The 19,623-nt window shown below is 43.4% G+C and overlaps 1 protein-coding gene and 1 pseudogene across 1 annotated transcript in view; one reads left to right on the top strand and one right to left on the bottom strand.

Annotated features, from left to right (window-relative positions):
- The window catches only part of LOC124556429, a 466,451-nt gene that overhangs the window by 179,661 nt on the left and 267,167 nt on the right, over nt 1-19,623 (bottom strand). The gene's annotated exons all lie outside the window — the stretch shown is intronic.
- Nucleotides 117-234, top strand: LOC124557023 (annotated as a pseudogene).

The following is a 19,623-nucleotide window of genomic DNA, read 5'->3' as shown; positions in this document are numbered from 1 at the left end:
TCATAGATCGATCCTCTCCGTCGATATTTGTTATGTTACTCTGGTTCATTTGTGATCTTGCGAAAGTTAATTTTTAACAAATAATGTTGCAATTAAAATTCCTCAGCATGAATAAGGCCAACGGCCTTGCCGCAGTGGTAACACCGATTCCCGTCAGATCACCGAAGTTAAGCGCTGTTGGGCTGGGCTAGCACTTGGATGGGTGACCATCCGGTCTGCCGAGCGCTGTTGGCAAGCGGGGTGCTTTCAGCCCTTGTGAGCAAACTCAGGAGCTACTTAATTGAGACACAGCGGCTCCGGTCACGTAAACTGACATACAGCCGGGGAACGGTGTGCTGACCATATGTCCCTTCATATCTGCACCCAGTGACGCATGTGGGCTGAGGATGACACGGCGGCCGGTCGGTACTGTTGAGCCTTCCACAGTCTGTTCGGACGGGGGGGGGGGACGTTAGTATGTTTTATTATAAGTTTCTAATTAATTATTACTACTCGGAGTTACACATATTGCAGTCCATTTTGTACGGGAGTACCTACTGTCCGTTATACCTTAAGTACAAAGTCTCTTACAGACAGCAAGTTTCCACGCTTATAGTACGGTTGTCTTGACTATCTGTCACAGCAGAGTGGATAAACTGCCTCTCTTCCAACACTCATAGCTATAGGAATGAATGCAATCCTGTACGGACATCAAATTATGACCCACATCGTGGCATAAACACTACAACAGCCTCATGAATCAGTATACGACTATGTCTGATAAAAAAAAATCCTCCCCCATGCGTCTACCCACTGCGATTCTGTCATCAAGAAGCCGCTAAGAGCAGGATGTTCAACAACAACTTTAACCGGGACAGCGGCTATACCCTTAGTAGTGCAATGGAAGCGGGCACTTGATGCTGAACCACTACAGAGAAATAAACTGAGTTATCCACCATCTAACGAAATCAGCATCTCTACCAATGTTCCTCCGACTTCTCTGTTAGCATTTGTAAGTTCAGTAGCCAAGTGACGTCATCATGGCACAGTTCGGCCAACTAAATAAAATACTGTAATGCCTGCAGACAACTCTTGACGGTGACGACAGCAAAAGTCATCGAAAGCTCGATATTACATAAAAAAACCTACGCGTCAAAAAATCCGTGAAGCATTTATCCAAGATCGTCCCTGTGAGAAACGACGTTCTCATCTGCATCCTCTCCTTTATTTTTCTTTCGTGTTTATTCCCGCCGGCCGGAGTGGCCGTGCGGTTCTAGGCGCTACAGCCTGGAACCGAGCGACCGCTACGGTCGCAGGTTCGAATCCTGCCTCGGGCATGGATGTGTGTGATGTCCTTAGGTTAGTTAGGTTTAATTAGTTCTAAGTTCTAGGCGACTGATGACCTCAGAAGCTAAGTTGCATAGTGCTCAGAGCCATTTGAACCATTTGTTTATTCCGTATCTAAACGGGGCCAGCATGGTTATGATCGCTTTTGGCGTTGTTAAATTTATAATGTGGCAAGATGCCATTCCTGTCACCTGTCGCCATCCCTTTACCCTACCACCCTCCTCCCCTTACGCAACTTGCGTACCACAATTGCGGCTATTCTGGGGGATACGTTTTTAGATAAATCTGCTATGTTAAAATGATTTTATTCGTTTTTAATCCAGCCTGATTTACCACTACGTAGCAGCTATTCTGGACGGGCGCGGCACTGCGGTCTCACTGGTGAACCGGCCACAGCCAGCGCGCATAGTGCATCACCGGCGCCTAGGCGTGGCGGTACTGTAACAGCCAGCCAGCTCGCCTTGCGAAGGCTAACCTGGTGCTCCCGTACTCGCCGCCCGTTATTAGCCCTTTTTTTCTCAACCTTGAGCGGCGCTGGTGACCACCAGCCTTTAGCTCGACCTCCGGCACATTATATTTAATACGTCCGTCCTTACGCGCCGCCGGATTCGACGAATGAATGGTTTTAGCGTCCACTTAACGTTCTTCTAAGGCAGCATGTTTGTAGCAGCGGAGGTAACAGAAATTAAGTAGGACACACAATATCAATGGTCAAAAAAAGTATTGTTATCATCACACACACACACACACACACACACACACACACACACACCAATACTGTTCACAATCATGGGCGTCCACAGAAATTTATCCACTGGGGAGGGAATCGGGGATGAGGTGGTTGGGATATTTAAAGCGTTTTTTCATATAATTCACTATACACTGAAGTGCAAAAGAAACTGGTATAGGCATGCGTATTTAAATACAGAGATATGTAAACAGACAGAATACAGCGCTGCCGTCGGCAGTGAATATCAGGAATCCGGTAAAACATCAAATCTCCGACATCGCTGCGGCTGGGAAAAGGTCCTGCAAGAACGGGACCAACGACTAAAGAGAATCGTTCAACGTGACAGAAGTGCAACCCTTCGGCAAATTGCTACAGATTTCAGTGCTGGACCATCAACAAGTGTCAGCGTGCGAACCGTTCAACAAAACATCATCGATATGGGCTTTCGGAGCCGAAGGCCCACTCGTGTACCCTTGATGACTGTACGACACAAAGCGTTATGCCTCGGCTGGGTCCGTCAACACCGACATTGGAGTGTTGATGACTGGAAACATGTTGCCTGGTCAGACGAGTCTCGTTTCAAATTGTATCGAGCGGATGGAAGTGTACGGGTATGGAGACAACCTCGTGAATCCATGGGCCCTGCCTGTCACCAGAGGACTGTTCAAGCTGGTGGAGGCTCTGTAATGATGTGGGGCCTGTGCAGTTGGAGTGATATGGAACCCTGATACGTCTGATACGACTCTGACAGGTGACACGTACGTAAGCATCCTGCTTGGTCACCTGCATCCATTCATGTCCATTGTGCATTCTGAAGGACTTGGGCAATTCCAGCAGGACAATGCGACACCTCACACATCCACAATTGCTACAGAGTGGCTCCAGGAACACTCTTCTGAGTTTAAACACTTCCGCTGTCCACCAAAGTCTCCATACATGAACATTGTTGAGCATATCTGGGATACCTTGCGACGTGCTGTTCAGAAGAGACGTCTACCCCCTCGTACTCTGACGGATTTATGGACAGCCCTGCAGGATTCATGGTGTCAGTTCCCTCCAGCACAACTTCAGATATTAGTCTGGTATATGCCACGTCATGTTGCGGCACTTCTGCGTGCTCGCGGGGGTCCTACATGATATTAGGCAAGTGTACTAGTTTCTTTGGCTCTTCAGTGTGTAAGTATGCTTATAAGACGACTCATACCCAAGAACTAAATGATCTGTAGTTATCCTCGCGTACCTATAGGTACACAGGAATCATTAGTAGATATTAAGTAAATCTTTTGTAATATTAATATGAGTAGTTATGTTACCATTTCTAAATTAATGTTTGGCATGTCTTATAGGAGTTGTCTGCAAAGTCTTTGTTCAGAGTACTCTTCCAGACTTGTGACAGGTGGTCCTTGACAGTGTGATGGTAATCAAAGGGAAAAACATTGAACATTAACACTAGTTTTTCGAATTTAGTGTCAATTTTTTTCGGTTTATTCCTTTTATATTTCTTTAATGTTGAACTTTAACATTTTTATTACATTACCATTACACTGTTGAAGATGAATTTTACTAAGTGTTCGTACTTCACTCTCGATTTGTAACGTCTTTTTCAGTGTTGTTCACAAATATATTGCGCTCTTTGACGACGATAGTCAGTTAAAGTCTATTGATTGCCTTGTAAGTCGAAAAGTTAACAAAATAAATTCTGTAAATCATTCACTATATTGTGCTTTTCATGTATAATTATGAAGTTGTCCTATGAAGAAGCGACGGGAGAATAAGTAGAACAAGTTGTCATATGAAGAAGCGGCGGGAGAATAAATAGAACAAATATATTAATTTGATCTGAAACGAAAGTGCTACCTAATCTTCTAGTTACACGATAGTGTTCGGATTGTGGTATGAATTCGTGCAGACAGTAAATTGTACGGTGGTGAATGCAAATGACTTACAGTAACAGTAAACACATGTAAAAATGCCTCACAGATGGAAAAATAGCTTTACGCTGTGTGCTAAATGTGAATACAGATTAGGTGATCCAGAAATTGCTCACACTGGCGTCACGGAAGCTGCAGGAAAATATTAAAAGTCCGCAGCAGCTTCGACAATGATGTCTATAATGCTCATGGGATATGAACATAACCTTCTTAACGCTGTAACTAGCCTACTCTATCGTTTTACGTACATCATCTACCTAGTGTTACAGTTTGCTGTCTCTGTGTCCTTGTTTGCCCAGTAGTCAATTAAAGAAATATGTGTTTCGCTATCAAGTTATTTTTCTTATAGCTGGGTTGTCCGCCTCTGTAGCCAAGATCGCTAAGTGCCTATTAACACTTTCCGTATACAGCGCGCTGAATCGAACTAGAAAAGTTCAATAAAGAGTATTGCAGTCTATCGAAAACCCTAAATGGGACAGTATAATGAACATCCAAATACTGGAAATTACACGAAAATCATTTCAGAATAAACGAGGAGGTGTAGGAATCCCTTTTCTGTGAGACCCAGATCATGTAGGATTGGTTTCCAACGAAAAGGTCGAAAAATTGGTGAAGGTGGCCAGAGTTTCTGGCCTCGTAATGAACGTCAGTGTAACATCCTCATATTTTAAGATCTGCATAAGGAAACTGGCCGAAGAAGAATGGACAAAAGATTGGCGGCTTTGAGTCTGCCGTAAGGATCAATGTTATGCTGCCACCCAACCGGTAGTAATTAGAAGCTCCTCTTAATTTCGAAAACTTTAGGCAAGCAGGAAACAGATAACTGCCCCGGTACGAATGCGCATCAACCATGGTTCAACTCCTTCCCATTCGTATCGGATAGGCACAAAGGCTAACTGTTTCTGCGACTGGCAGAAGAAAGAAGGAGATATAAAACAGGTGCTGTTTACCTGTAGCTCCTTCGAAGCACTCCAAAATCGCTTACTCCCATCCCTTTGTGGATGAGGGTGGCTCTTCCAACAAGTGCTCCTGTTTAATTTTGTCATGAAAACACTGAAATATAAAAATTACTCTTTGATTTTATGCCTGACAGTAGCGTGTGTTAATGAAATATGATGTTCTACCGGTGGTTTCACAAACGTTTTAATCTCCAGGGGAATGCTAAATCTCTTCTGTTTTTCATTTCTCTGCTATACACGCCGTAACAAAACGATACCGACAAACTTCCGTGGATCATAGAGGGTGTCAAGACAAAAAAAATTGATGGTGGGAACCCATGTTCCGAAACCTCATCCAAAGACGCTGCAGGACGTCCAACTTACAGAACAAAAGGGTTCACCAAACCTTGTGCTGTAAACGTGGGTTGTAACGTTGACGCCCCTGCCGTGTTGTGACAGGCGTGGAAGGTCACAGTTGAGCCTGCAGTTTTCTCTGTAGCGTCATTGGATGACCTTTCCACACACGAATTACTCTCCTCAATATACACTTCTGCTGCCCCTCCGACTTTGGTTGTATAGTTTTGTTACATTCTGTATAAGCCATAGTACGAGCTATACGAAAATAAGAAAACGGTCGTTATGGATCGAAAACGGATGAAAAGATGAAAGTAAAGGGGAATCTTGACATATCTCCGAAAACAGCGTGCTTCAGAAAAGGACTGTATCAAATTTCATAAAATGTAAATAAATCATTAAGTTCTGCTGCAAGTAATCGACTATGCATGTTCACAAATGCCAATTTTCTTGTACATTAGACACTCTGCCCAGACTTTCTCTTTACTTTCTAATTTCTTTTATTGTTGTTTGTGGTCCACACGCTTTTAAAGCACTGCATATTTCATTTAGTGCTGTGACAGGTTTTTCGTCGTTGCAATAGTCTTTACTTCTGGTGTCAAATAGCCACAGATTTTGTCCGTACTCATGAATTAAATCCTTAAGGTATTAAGCCTTCTTTTAACTTCTAAAACACTTGGTCGGCGCAACGCGGAGGACAATCTCAGTTATAGGAAAACGTCCTCGACGTTTTGGAAGGAATCACCGGGATTCTCCTCAAACCGAACAAAATCGCCATTGGGATGCCCAGGTTGGAATTTAGACTCTACTTCTTTTGAATACTAATACTCGACCACTGTCAATGGAAAGTTAAACACTAGCCTAAAATCTTCCACGTGAGTATTTAATATGTTTGGGGTATGATAAGAATAGGCCTTGCGTTGAATACGGAGGCTAACGGTTCTACCTGTGTTTGTGTGTTTGACACTATCGCCTAGCTTAACAGATTTGCGAGGAAATGCTAGCACATTAAATCAATGCTTTCTATTTATCAATTTTTAGAGCGAGAAGATTCTGTGTCTGTAATCCCTAAATATTCATTTTAACACCACACTGCAGCTTTCTCCTGTCGCTGCCGACAATCTGTAACGCTGCTTACGTTCCCCAATTTGTTTAACTATATCCCCACCCCCTTCCTCCCACCCTTTTAGTTACCTCATTACTCCGCCATGGAAGACCAGCCTTTAAAAAAGTAAGCTAACAGAATTTTTGTGAACTTCCGCATTCATACTTGCCTTCATTCGTGACATGTAACTTGTCTCGTACAACTGGCGGCAGGATGACATAACGTTACCACCGAAAGGGCACTCGGATACGACGGCTATACTACTTTTTGTTTTAAAACTGCTAAGTAAATGACAAGGCTGCTACCCTTATATGAAAGTCGAGCAGGCAGTTTGCATAAATTATATAGGGCCAATGGTTCCTTACATGGGAAGCAGCGGCTCAGCGTTACATAAGTGAAAAGCTGGTGGCCAGCTAGCCGTGCAGTCGTCGCACATGACTGCCCCGCCCAGCCGATAAGTTTGCAAGCAATGTCCCAGCCGCCAACTGCAACCAGCAGATCATTTAGGCCAGTGACAAGGAACGGCGGGAGACAGTGGGGAAAGTTCTCAGCTCTCATTTCCCGCTTGCAACAATAATTTAGCAACATTGAACGTGTACTACGTCTATATCATCTGTGATGTCATGCAGTGTACAAGATAACTAAGCAAAGCTCTCCTCATCCCGAAGGTTAGTTTGTCAACACATTACTTTACTACACATGCTTCTATTGGAGGTGTTGCGAACTTGCCTTCCTTCTACCTTTGAAATGATTGTCAAGTTACCGAGCCAGTTATAGTTGCCCGCCGCAACTTGATATTTTTCACATAAACAATCTTGCAGTATAGTTCCTACACAAACTAGAATCAACTTAAACCAAAGTGGTAATAGGCATTCCTATGAGTAGAAAGTGAGCGCATTGTTATGTAAGCAAATTGAGCCCAGGTTTTTCTCATTTGTCAAGAGAGCCTGAAACATGCCAAAAGTTAGTGTAATGCTTTGGATACAACATCAGACCTCTACCTGAAAAACCAGGATATCTTAGAACCCGCGGTACATAGGCGGATCAGGGCCCAGAACGTTTGTCGAGCAAGGTGAGGGCCTTCTTCTATGCACGGATGGACCGCTGCTTCCGTAGCGTGCGCATTCATCTTTTTTTTTTTTTTTTTTTAACTACGGCGATTAAAAATGCTGATTATGGCATGGTGGCGGGGTTTCACATTATACTGAAATCTCAGTCAGACATTACGCACATTTCTATGGTTCTAATCATTTGTGTACTGTACACACCCAGCGGTGGCTTGCAGGGCGCAGTTATAGATATGCTGCTGTGGACGTGTTCTGCAGTCGGAAGACTGGATGTTCCAACTGTCTGCTCGCATCCATACTGTTTGCAAGCTTCTCCGTCTCTGCAAAACTATCCATTTAGACGAACCTACTGTAATCAAGCCTTGGCCGCCCTCTATAATTTTATGCCCTCCACTCGCACACACACATTTCCCTCCATTATCAAATTTAGCTATTTCTGATACCTCGCCATGTGTCCTGCCAACCTATCCATTCTGTTTGTCAAGATGCGTGATAAATTTCCTGTCTCCCCGATTCAGTTCACTGCGCTTTCATCAGTTACCCAGTCTACCCGTTCTAGTGGAATCCTGTCCTACCTATAATTGAAATATTGTTAAATAATTGCTTAAATAAAGTTCAGATACAATTCACAATTCCGTCGGTAGTTCCCAGACATAGAACTGATTAAGATTAATTGCAGGGCACGGTTCCTCGAACTGCTTTCGTCAGCACTGCTAGTTTTAGCAAGGCAACTGCTGAAACAATACTCATCTTTCTCTTTACTTCTGTAGTAATAATAGTAATAGTAGTAGCAGTAGTAGTAGTACTAGTAGTGGTTGTTGATGAAGTTTTCTCGGATCTTCTGGTGAAGATGGGTAGTATGACACTTCCCGAAACGTCGCGAGATATCAACGCTACCACCCGGCTGGAAACCCGAGAAACCTACAGTCACAGTAGTGGTTGTTGTTGTTGTTACTCATTGTCCTGAAAATAAACGACATACGATTTCGGCGAGAGGTTTCCCGGGTCTTGAAAACGTTTCAGAACAATATGTTAATCTTCTTCTAGGAGTCAGTTCTGCAGCATAATTCCCTAATACTAGTGTCTAATTTCCCAGCCTAGTTCACTCAGCACGACCTGACTTAATTCGACTGCCCTTTAATTCATTTTCGAAATCTCTTCTTCGTACCCTTTACCGCTTGCTCAATAAACAAATTGAATAACATGGAGTATAGGCTACAGCCCTATCTCGACCGCTGCCTCCTTCGATTCTTATAACTGCAGTCTTATTTCTGTACAAGTTGTAGATAACCATTCTCTCGCTGTATTAAATCCCTGCTACCTTCAGAAATTAAAGACAACATTTTCAAAAGCGTTTCCTAAATGCTGTAAATGTATGTTTCACTTTCATCAACCTACCTTCTATGAAGAGTCGTAGGGTTAGTGGTGCTTCGCGTGTTTCGTAATTTCTACAAAACCTAAATTAATAATTTCCCAGGGCGGCTTCTATCAGTCTTTCCATTCTTCTGTTAATAATTCGTGCTAGAACTGTGCAAACATCTCTAATTTTTTGTCTGAAATCACACAAGTATATCTTTATTGGTGTTCTAATCTAATAAAAATTGCTTGAGCGAGTCATGGTGTACCGTTAGAAACTTTAGAATTACGTAAGCGATATGACGATACTAGACAAGTACGAACGAAGTTCAAGGCTGGATATCGGCTTACACTACCGCAGAGTTGAGGCTCAGGGCCATCGACGACTTAGAGTTGCCTTGCCACCTGACAACAAATGGCACGACTCTTTGGTTATAACCAACCACCAGCCACAGTGCACGTCCTGAGATGCATATCCTAGAATGAAGAAAGTTGCGGGATTTATTGAAAGCTTGTCTTCCGTTCTGAGCGATGACCAATGGGCCGTGGACTTCGTATTACGGTTCTGCAACGAGACAAAGCTGTTGGTGGGGGGGTTTCAACATCAATGTTAAGCAAGAAAACGTTTCATGTTCCCGCAGCCACTGTCAACCAGTTAAAATAACGATGCCTTTTCGTTGTTTTCCCTGTTGTAATGCATGCATTACGGTACGTCACTAGCCCAAAATGTAACATTAATACAGATGTAAGTAAGCTATATGTTGGTCGTACTAATCTATAAGCAAACTAACTTGACGCTAATTTGTCTTTAGATGACATTATGAGAGCCCCTTTGTTGTACTGTAAGATATATTACATAAACAGCTCACAACTACCAGTTTGTTGACTTTTTGTCAGAAATTTTATTGTTTCTTGCCGTTTCTAACATTTTTTTCATCGTCAGATGACAGCATTGTCCTTACAGGAAGAACTGTTGAACGCTTTAAATTCCATGGTGCTCTACAGGAAAAACATTTCAAACTAACAAATTTTCGAAAAGAAAAGAAAATTAGAGGACAAATTCAGGTTGAAATTGTATGATAGACGTATAGCACATGTACTTATAGTGAATGTGTCAAGTTTCTGTACAAATTTTAATTTACCTATCTCTCCGTGGAATTTCTCTCTGCTATCTCCAGAATTTCCACTCGGAATTGTTCATAGAATTTAAGGCTTCTATTTTCTTTTTGTGTTTGGATAAGATAATCTTTTGTACTTTATCTACTTAATCGTCTATGTGCTGTAAAATGTGTGAGAACTGCAAGGGTGAGAGGCTGTGTCCTAGCTGCAGATGCAAGTTGTACATGACATTGTTTAAGTTTTCTTTTTTCTTGTATTGCATTTTTATCTCTGTTTGTAGCTATATATTTTCACATTTTTGCTTAGCAGATGTGGCAGCTTTAGTTTTGCAGTTAACTTTGACATATTTCAGAACTATTTTAAGTGACACACTCCTTGCTGAATTTAATGTTTTCATCAGGTTAATTTTATGTTTCTGGAAAGCATGTATATTTCTCATTACCTGGCGAGGTAAGCTTAATGCAATTTTGTCATATGATGACATGGTTCAGACCAGCACATCTCAAACAAAATAATCTACTACCGAAGATATGTTGATGATACAATCTTGCTTTTGGATGGTACAAACAATGAAATTGATACATTAGCAGCAGATCTAAGCAAAATGCACAAAAATATTAAATTCACAGTTGAACATGAAACTAATAAAAGCATTAACTTTCTTGACCTGAATATTTGCAATAGTAACAATAAACATCAATATAGTATTTACAGAAAACCTACCACCACAGATGTCAGTATTGACAACTCATCTTGCCACATCCGCCAACAAAAAAAGTATATTTCAGAGTGATGGTACACCGGATTAAAAAAGTACCAATGAGTGACACAGAACAGCAAAATGAAATCAATTTGATTAAAACAGTTGCTCATAATAATGGATATAAACCCCTAATAATAGAAAAACTCCACAACAAAATGCAGACAAAAACCACAGATCCACTTCACAGCAATCCACACAACTTGCACTCCAAGGCAAATCAGTGCGCCACAGATGCCAAAAATAAATATGCTACTCTCCCATACACAGGCCCACTATCATACCAAATACCAGACTTATTTAAAAAGAAAAATATCACAATCAGCTTTTCCACAAATAATAAATTACAACAAAAAGTAATCCATGATGTAAATACCTCCAACAGTCCCTACCGTAAATCAGGAATATACAAACTCAAATGTGATACATGCCCAAAATTCTACATTGGACAGAAATTAGATACAAAAAACACATTGATGCTTTAAGGCTTGGCAACTTGAACAAATCTCCATTTGCAGTCCATATTGCTGAAGAAAACCATTCAGTTAGAAACATTGAGAACAACTTAAAAATTTTACATCTAGCAGAAAAAGTAGCCACTATGAATATATTAGAAGATATAGAAATACACACACACAAAAACAGCACCCCAGACTATTTCCTTAATGAAGAAACCGAGTTAGCTAACACCCCTTTCCTGGAAAATTTCCAAAAATTATTTTCCACCCTCCAAAGCAAATAATATTCCTACGCCTATCTGCACATCAAGTAGCAAATTTATATGTTACTATAATTTTCATGATTGGCAAGCGGGGTGCACTCGGCCCTTGTGAGGCAAACTGAGGAGCTACTTGATTGAGATGTAGCGGCTCCGGTCTCGGAAACTGACACACAGCCGGGAGAGCGGTGTGCCGCATGCCCATCCATATCCGTATCCAGTGACGCCTATGATCTGAGGATGACACGGCGGCCGGTCGGTACCGTTGGGCCTTCATGGCCTGTTTGGGAGGAGTTTCTTTATAATTCTCATGATGCTAAATGTAAATAAATAATGTACTGTTTTACCTATACAGTACTAAAAAAATTGAACAACTTTATAATTACTTCTACATCTACATGGATAGTCTGCAAACCACATTTAAGTGCCTGGCAGAGGGTTACGTTAATGTAACAGCATCCGCTCAAAAACTCACAAAATCAGTGTCTTTCTGTACTAGTGTAAAAGTCGTTTCAGTTGCATAAGTGAATATTTCATCTTTTTCCAAACATAGGATACCTTCAAATGTTACGATATATCATAGCATCTTTGACACTCATATGTTTGTAAGCAGTTTGTATGTATCAAAACATGTGGTGCGTGGTAGAAATCTTTTCTGTGACAAATCTGAAGTGTTCAGTGAGAAAAATTTACGTGTGCAACGATAAGAATGCAGTGGGAGAGGGAATGCATTCACATCTGTTGGACGAATGTTACGAAAACAAACACTCCAAACCGACGTAAGTCACATCCAATGTAAATCTGTAACGCAGTCATCTGTGTGGCGTGCTTATAATTATGTATTATTTATATTTTAGGACAATTAATCTGTAAAAAGAAGAACCACAGGTTGTAAGGAAAGCATGGAAACCGTCTGAAGATGAATGATAACGATTATAAACCAGTAGCGGTGCCCTTTAAATAAAGGAACTGAAAGTAAACTTGTGGCTGGTTGCTGTCCCATCGCCATCAACATGTAATTGGCTTTCATTTGTACAGTAGTTCACTTTTTCTGCTGTTACCGACATTTTAAAGTAGACACACTTCTAATGAAAATAAACATGCTTCATTTTATTAGAAGTTTCTTTATTCTACGCATTGTCACTGCCATAATTTGTGACTCACTCTTAGCTGCGCAAACAATTTAGCGGCACATCGGCACACGAAAATCATACAGGTTTCACATATTGTAAGTAAACCTCTAGTTTATTCCTTTTAATTAGGAATGTCAGGAAGTATCCACGGATTTACCCTCCCCCTAACGAAAAAAAAGGATGTTGTACTACACTTCCAAGTTCTAGGTAAAATGTGTCCAACTGTAGAGAACGAAGAACAGCTGCGGTTGGCAATACGTTATACGTCTTCCTTTCAGGTTTTCTGCATCACAAATTTTCCGACGTATATTCTTCTGAACTGGAACTGATTTTCCTCTTCGTGTCAGGCTGACTTGGTCTTGCAAATTAAGTAGTATGACACTTGTTGAATTTCCTTATCTCATTTCTCCTTTTACGTCAAGTAAGTTAACGCGTATTTGTTTTAAAACATGATACCAGATTACTGCGTATTTAAGTTGACATTCTAATCAAAGGAGAATTCTACCTTGTTGAAGAACGTTACACAAGAAGTAAGTTTATATTAAGTTTCCTCACTGCCAAGGGGATGCTACTGGCATCAGGGCGCTGCTCTAAAGCAAAAAACAAAAGGATTAAATGGTATAACCCTATCCAGGGAGACTTGGATGAAGCTGTTTTCTTTTATTCTCTCATCTTATGGAGGAGGATAGGCTCTTTGAAACCGTCTTGTATGCCCTTCTCAGTCTTTTTTTTTTTTTTTAACTTTATGGTTTCTCTTATTTTGGTTGGGCTCTCTCCCAACAGGGAATTTATTTGGAGGATGTTGCTGGTGACAGTTCTGTCATTTAACATACAGCCAATGCAAACTAGTGTGCTGTAACAGTATATGTATTAGAGTGAGGCAGGGAGAAACAGTTGTGTAGAGAAATTGTTACTAATACATGTATTATAGTTACCTATGTGTATACATAGTTGGTCATTCACTTAATAGAGAACACTGGTCACTATGTGGCTCTGTCGATGGTGTAGAACTGCTACCAAGCGAACATGTGACCCTCCACTGCTTATCTTAAGTCGTGGCAGTGAAGTAGTGTGTATCTACCACTCGGTTATATAGAAACAGTTCAGGAAGATTAGTCGACGTGGAGTCATGACAGAATGACATCGTGTTTGTTCGTGCTCTTGTCACATCGTGCAACAAGTTGCTCGGTTTATTGGTGTGTTATACGGCAAATTAATAAGGCAATGGGAGAGTAACACTAAGTTCGAATAGCCGGTATTACTCAATCACGCGGAAGTATCAGCAGTCTCCAGCAGGGAAGCGTAAACATTTCAACACCGTTACTTGCTCAGGAAGACAGCAAACTCGACACTCTTGTGTGCAACTGCGTGAGAGCTCAACAGGAAATGATTCGAAGAACACAGACCGAACTGCCTTCATTGTTTTCGTAACGTTATTTAAGAGACACTAGGTAGGACACAACACCGTCTAGCAGGAGTTTGACTAAGTATTACAGATACTGTAACAAATTCATTAAGATAATGATGGAAGTGGAATAAACGACTTAAAATTTGTGCCACAGCCGGGACTCGTTCTCAGGTCTCCTTACTTACTTTTTTATTTATTTTTTAATCCCATTTTTACTGTCGCAGGTTCGAATCCTGCCTCGGGCATGGATGTGTGTGATGTCCTTAGGTTAGTTAGGTTTAGTTAGTTCTAAGTTCTAGGCGACTGATGACCTCAGAAGTTAAGTCGCATAGTGCTGAGAGCCATTTGAACCATTTTAATCCCATTTTGTTCCTTATTGTTCGTTGTATTGTTTCGGGGCGGAAAGCCCATGACCCTTGTTCAAGCTCATAGTTGATGCATTAACTCAGTTTCTTTATTACAGAGAGCAGCTAACTCTCTGACCGAACACACTGAGCTACCGTGCCGGCATGCTTTACTAGGCAGGAATGCTGACCATTACACCACCGCAGCACTATGGTCAACATTGCTGCAGCTCATGCGGAAGTCCTGTACCTCAGGTGATCCTACAGTTCATTCAGCAAATGTAGCGGAACTGAAGGCCTCTGACGAGAGCAGAGGCTTTCCTCGACGACATAAAAACTCCACCCCGCACTGGCTGAGAGCACTCGACCAGCAGGATCGATTGAGTTCATGTCGTTCGCGATTGAGTCTCTGTTATGATATGATAACATATTGTGTGTGAGATTGTTCTAGTGTTGGCCTTACATTTGCTGCTGAGAAGATCAGCGATTCTGTCCTAAAACTCCAGCGTCGCACGAGTATAGCGGCAGGCCAAGTTCAGCATTCAGGACGACAACACAGGATCCGACATCGCGGCCTACCTGAGGGGAAAACACAGACAGTGATGTGGGAGGGATGGATTGAGTACTCCTCGAAACGGAGCTTGAATCAAACACAAATGTCGCACACCGCCATCTCCGAGCAGCGCGCAGATAACCACGCAGTTGGGCGCCCCAGCGGGCGGCAAAACGACGTAGTAGGGTGTCATCGACTTCCGCTCCGAGCTGATGCAGCGCCCTTCAGAGCCGTCAGTCCGCTGTTGCGTTCAGCGGATTTGTCTCCGGATCACGTAAACAACAGCCGTCGCAGAAAATACGGAAACGACTTTTATTCTGAGTAATAACCGCATAGGTCCTCGGCTTGAATCTCGAGAAAACAGTAAGAGGTTTCCAGACCGGCAGTCGGCGACTCCTAAAAATGTATCAGTGAGGGCTATGCTACGTATATGCAAAGAATAGTGGACCAATCCAAGCCATATAAAACGCGTCGCAAAAACAGTGATCGGAAAGAGATCCTAACCGAGACCGGAGGCGACTGTCGCACGTTGTCAGTAACAAAAGGTTTCAAACGCGACACAATGGTACATAAATCTGCACGTCTTCAATCTGCTAAACAGCAAAGAAATTAAACAGTAACTTACTGGACGTATGTCGTGTCTTCCTACATCTGCATCTGCCTGATTACTCTGCATTTCACACTTTATTGCCTGGCAGAGGATTCCTCGAACCACCTTTAGATTATTTCTCTGCCGTTCCACATTCGAACAGTGTGCGAGAGAAACGAACACTTAAACCTTTCCGTGCGAGCTCTTATTTCTCTTATTTTATTTCGATGATAATTCCTTCCTATGTAGATGGGTGTCAACAAAATATTTTCGCATCCAGGGGAGTAACTTTGTGATAGAAATTTCTGATGAGACCTCGACGCAATGAAAAACTCCTTTGTTTTAATGATTGTTCCCAACTCGTGTATCACCTCCGTGACACTTTCTCCCCTATTTCGCTATAGTATAAAACTAGCTGCCCTTCTTTGAACTTTCGACGTCCTCCGTCAATCCTGTCTGGTACGGATCCCAATCCGCTCACTAATATTCCAGAAGTGGACGGACAAGCGTAATGTGCGCAGTCTCTGTAGTAGACCTGTCGCACCTTCTAAATGCTCCACCAACAAAACGCAGTCTTTGGTTTGCCTTCCCGCAACAATTACTATGCAATCGTTCCAATTTAAGTTACCCGTAATCATAACCTCTAGGTATTTAGTTGGATTGACAGGCTTCAGATTTGTCTGATTTATCGCGTAACTGAAATTTAACGGATTCCTTTTTGTTCTCATGTTGATGACCTAACACTTTTCGTTACTTAGAGTCAATTGTCACTTTTCGCAACATGCAGATGTTTTGCCTAAATCATTTTGAAGTTGGTTTTGATCTGCAGACGACTTTAGAAGACGGTAAATGACAACATCATCCGCAAACAATACCGGGTGATCAAAAAGTCAGTATAAATTTGAAAACTTAATAAACCACGGAATAATGTAGATAGAGAGGTAAAAATTGACACACATGCTTGAAATGACATGGGGTTTTATTAGAACCAAAAAAAAATGGCTCATTCAAATGGCTCTGAGCACTATGGGACTTAACTGCTGTGGTCATCAGTCCCCTAGAACTTAGAACTACTTAAACCTAGCTAACCTATGGACATCACACACATCCATGCCCCAGGCAGGATTCGAACCTGCGACCGTAGCAGCCACGCGGTTCCGGCTGTAGCGCCTAGAACCGCTCGGCCACTCCGGCCGGTTGGCTTTGCGGTTACCTGAAGTCGCAAGTGTATCGTGATCGACCGACATCTCTAGGGATGCTGAAAGACAACATCCGCCGCCAATACTTCACCATAACTCCGGACATGCTTTACAGTGCTGTTCACAACATTATTCCTCGACTACAGCTATTGTTGAGGAATGATGGTAGACATATTGAGCATTTACTGTAAAGAACATCATCTTTGCTTTGTCTTACTTTGTTATGCTAATTATTGCTATTCTTATCAGATGAAGCGCCATCTGTCGGACATTTTTTAAACTTTTGTATTTTTTTGGTTCTAATAAAACCCCATGTCATTCCAAGCATGTGTGTCAATTTGTACCTCTCTATCTACATTATTCCATGATTTATTCAGTTTTCAAATTTATACTGACTTTTTGATCACCCGGTAAAAGAGGGCTGCTCAGCTTGTCTCCTGAATCTTTTATATAGATTAAATCAGCAGGGGGCCATTAACATTTCCCTGGAAAACGGCGCCTCATGGGGTAGCCGCGTGGTCTAGTTGCCTTGCCCCAGTTCGCGCGGCTCCTCCCGTCGGAGGTTCGAGTCCTCCCTCGTGCACGGATATACACTCCTGGAAATGGAAAAAAGAACACATTGACACCGGTGTGTCAGACCCACCATACTTGCTCCGGACACTGCGAGAGGGCTGTACAAGCAATGATCACACGCACGGCTCAGCGGACACACCAGAAACCGCGGTGTTGGCCGTCGAATGGCGCTAGCTGCGCAGCATTTGTGCACCGCCGCCGTCAGTGTCAGCCAGTTTGCCGTGGCATACGGAGCTCCATCGCAGTCTTTAACACTGGTAGCATGCCGCGACAGCGTGGACGTGAACCGTATGTGCAGTTGACGGACTTTGAGCGAGGGCGTATAGTGGGCATGCGGGAGGCCGGGTGGACGTACCGCCGAATTGCTCAACACGTGGGGCGTGAGATCTCCACAGTACATCGATGTTGTCGCCAGTGGTCGGCGGAAGGTGCACGTGCCCGTCGATCTCGGACCGGACCGCAGCGACGCACGGATGCACGCCAAGACCGTAGGATCCTACGCAGTGCCGTAGGGGACCGCACCGCCACTTCCCAGCAAATTAGGGACACTGTTGCTCCTGGGGTATCGGCGAGGACCATTCGCAACCGTCTCCATGAAGCTGGGCTACGGTCCCACACACCGTTAGGCCGTCTTCCGCTCACGCCCCAACATCGTGCAGCCCGCCTCCAGTGGTGTCGCGACAGGCGTGAATGGAGGGACGAATGGAGAAGTGTCGTCTTCAGCGATGAGAGTCGCTTCTGCCTTGGTGCCAATGATGGTCGTATGCGTGTTTGGCGCCGTGCAGGTGAGCGCCACAATCAGGACTGCATACGACCGAGGCACACAGGGCCAACACCCGGCATCATGGTGTGGGGAGCGATCTCCTACACTAGCCGTACACCACTGGTGATCGTCGAGGGGACACTGAATAGTTCACGGTACATCCAAACCGTCATCGAACCCATCGTTCTACCATTCCTAGACCGGCAAGGGAACTTGCTGTTCCAACAGGACAATGCACGTCCGCATGTATCCCGTGCCACCCAACGTGCTCTAGAAGGTGTAAGTCAACTACCCTGGCCAGCAAGATCTCCGGATCTGTCCCCCATTGAGCATGTTTGGGACTGGATGAAGCGTCGTCTCACGCGGTCTGCACGTCCAGCACGAACGCTGGTCCAAGTGAGGCGCCAGGTGGAAATGGCATGGCAAGCCGTTCCACAGGACTACATCCAGCATCTCTACGATCGTCTCCATGGGAGAATAGCAGCCTGCATTGCTGCGAAAGGTGGATATACACTGTACTAGTGCCGACATTGTGCATGCTCTGTTGCCTGTGTCTATGTGCCTGTGGTTCTGTCAGTGTGATCATGTGATGTATCTGACCCCAGGAATGTGTCGATAAAGTTTCCCCTTCCTGGGACAATGAATTCACGGTGTTCTTATTTCAATTTCCAGGAGTGTATGTGTTGTCCTTAGCGTAAGTTAGTTTAAGTTAGATGAAGTAGTGTGTAAGCCTAGGGACTGATGACTCAGCAGTTTGGTCCCACAGGAACTTACCACAAATTTCCAAATTTCCAATTCGGGAAACGGCAGGTACCACATTTGTTTTACTCGATGACTTACCGTAAATTGCTACGAACTGTGATCTTTCTGTGAGAGGAAATCGAGAATCCAATCACACGGCTGAGACGATTCTCCATAGGCACGGAGTTTGATTAGAAACCGCTTGTGTGAACGAGACACACTTTTCCCTCTTTTCAGATGACACAAGTTGTCGAGAGCACCGATACTTCAATCAACGTTTGACCTATAACGTGTGCAGGGTCTAGTTTACGCCAGCGGTAGTTCTGTAATGGTTTTGGGACGTTTCACTCATTAAGGTTCACGTGATCATGAACCAGGATATTTATTTCGACATATTCGATGAAGAAGTGTTCTCTTTTTTGTACATCATCATGATGAGTATGCTGCGGACAGATGTGTTCTCGAAGGTGACTGTAGCTGTGTTCAGAAGGCCTCGCGCATGCATTCATAGCCCGCTAAATCACCCGATCCCAATCCCACAGAACCGAGCGAGGTGGCGCAGTGGTTAGCACACTGGACTCGCATTCGGGAGGACGACGGTTCAATCCCGCGTCCGGCCATTCTGGTTTAGGTTTTCCGTGATTTCCCTAAATCGCTCCAGGCAAATGCCGGGATGGTTCCTCTGGAAGGGCACCGCCGACTTCCTTCCCTAATCCGATGAGACCCATGACCCCGCTGTTTGGTCTCTTCCCCCAAAACCAACCAACCAACCAATCCCACAGTAAATGTCCCTAATTACTTGGAACTGCGGTTCAGACATAGCCGTCAACATCCTCGCAATTTGGTAACTTTACGGAACCCACCCCCCATGAACCATGGACCTTGCCATTGGTGCGGAGGCTTGCGTGCCTCAGCG

This window comes from Schistocerca americana, chromosome X, assembly GCF_021461395.2.
Source record: "Schistocerca americana isolate TAMUIC-IGC-003095 chromosome X, iqSchAmer2.1, whole genome shotgun sequence".
NCBI classification, from domain to species: Eukaryota; Metazoa; Arthropoda; class Insecta; order Orthoptera; family Acrididae; genus Schistocerca; species Schistocerca americana.
Note: the sequence above shows the minus strand (reverse complement) of the source record. Positions and strands in the feature narration are given on the sequence as shown.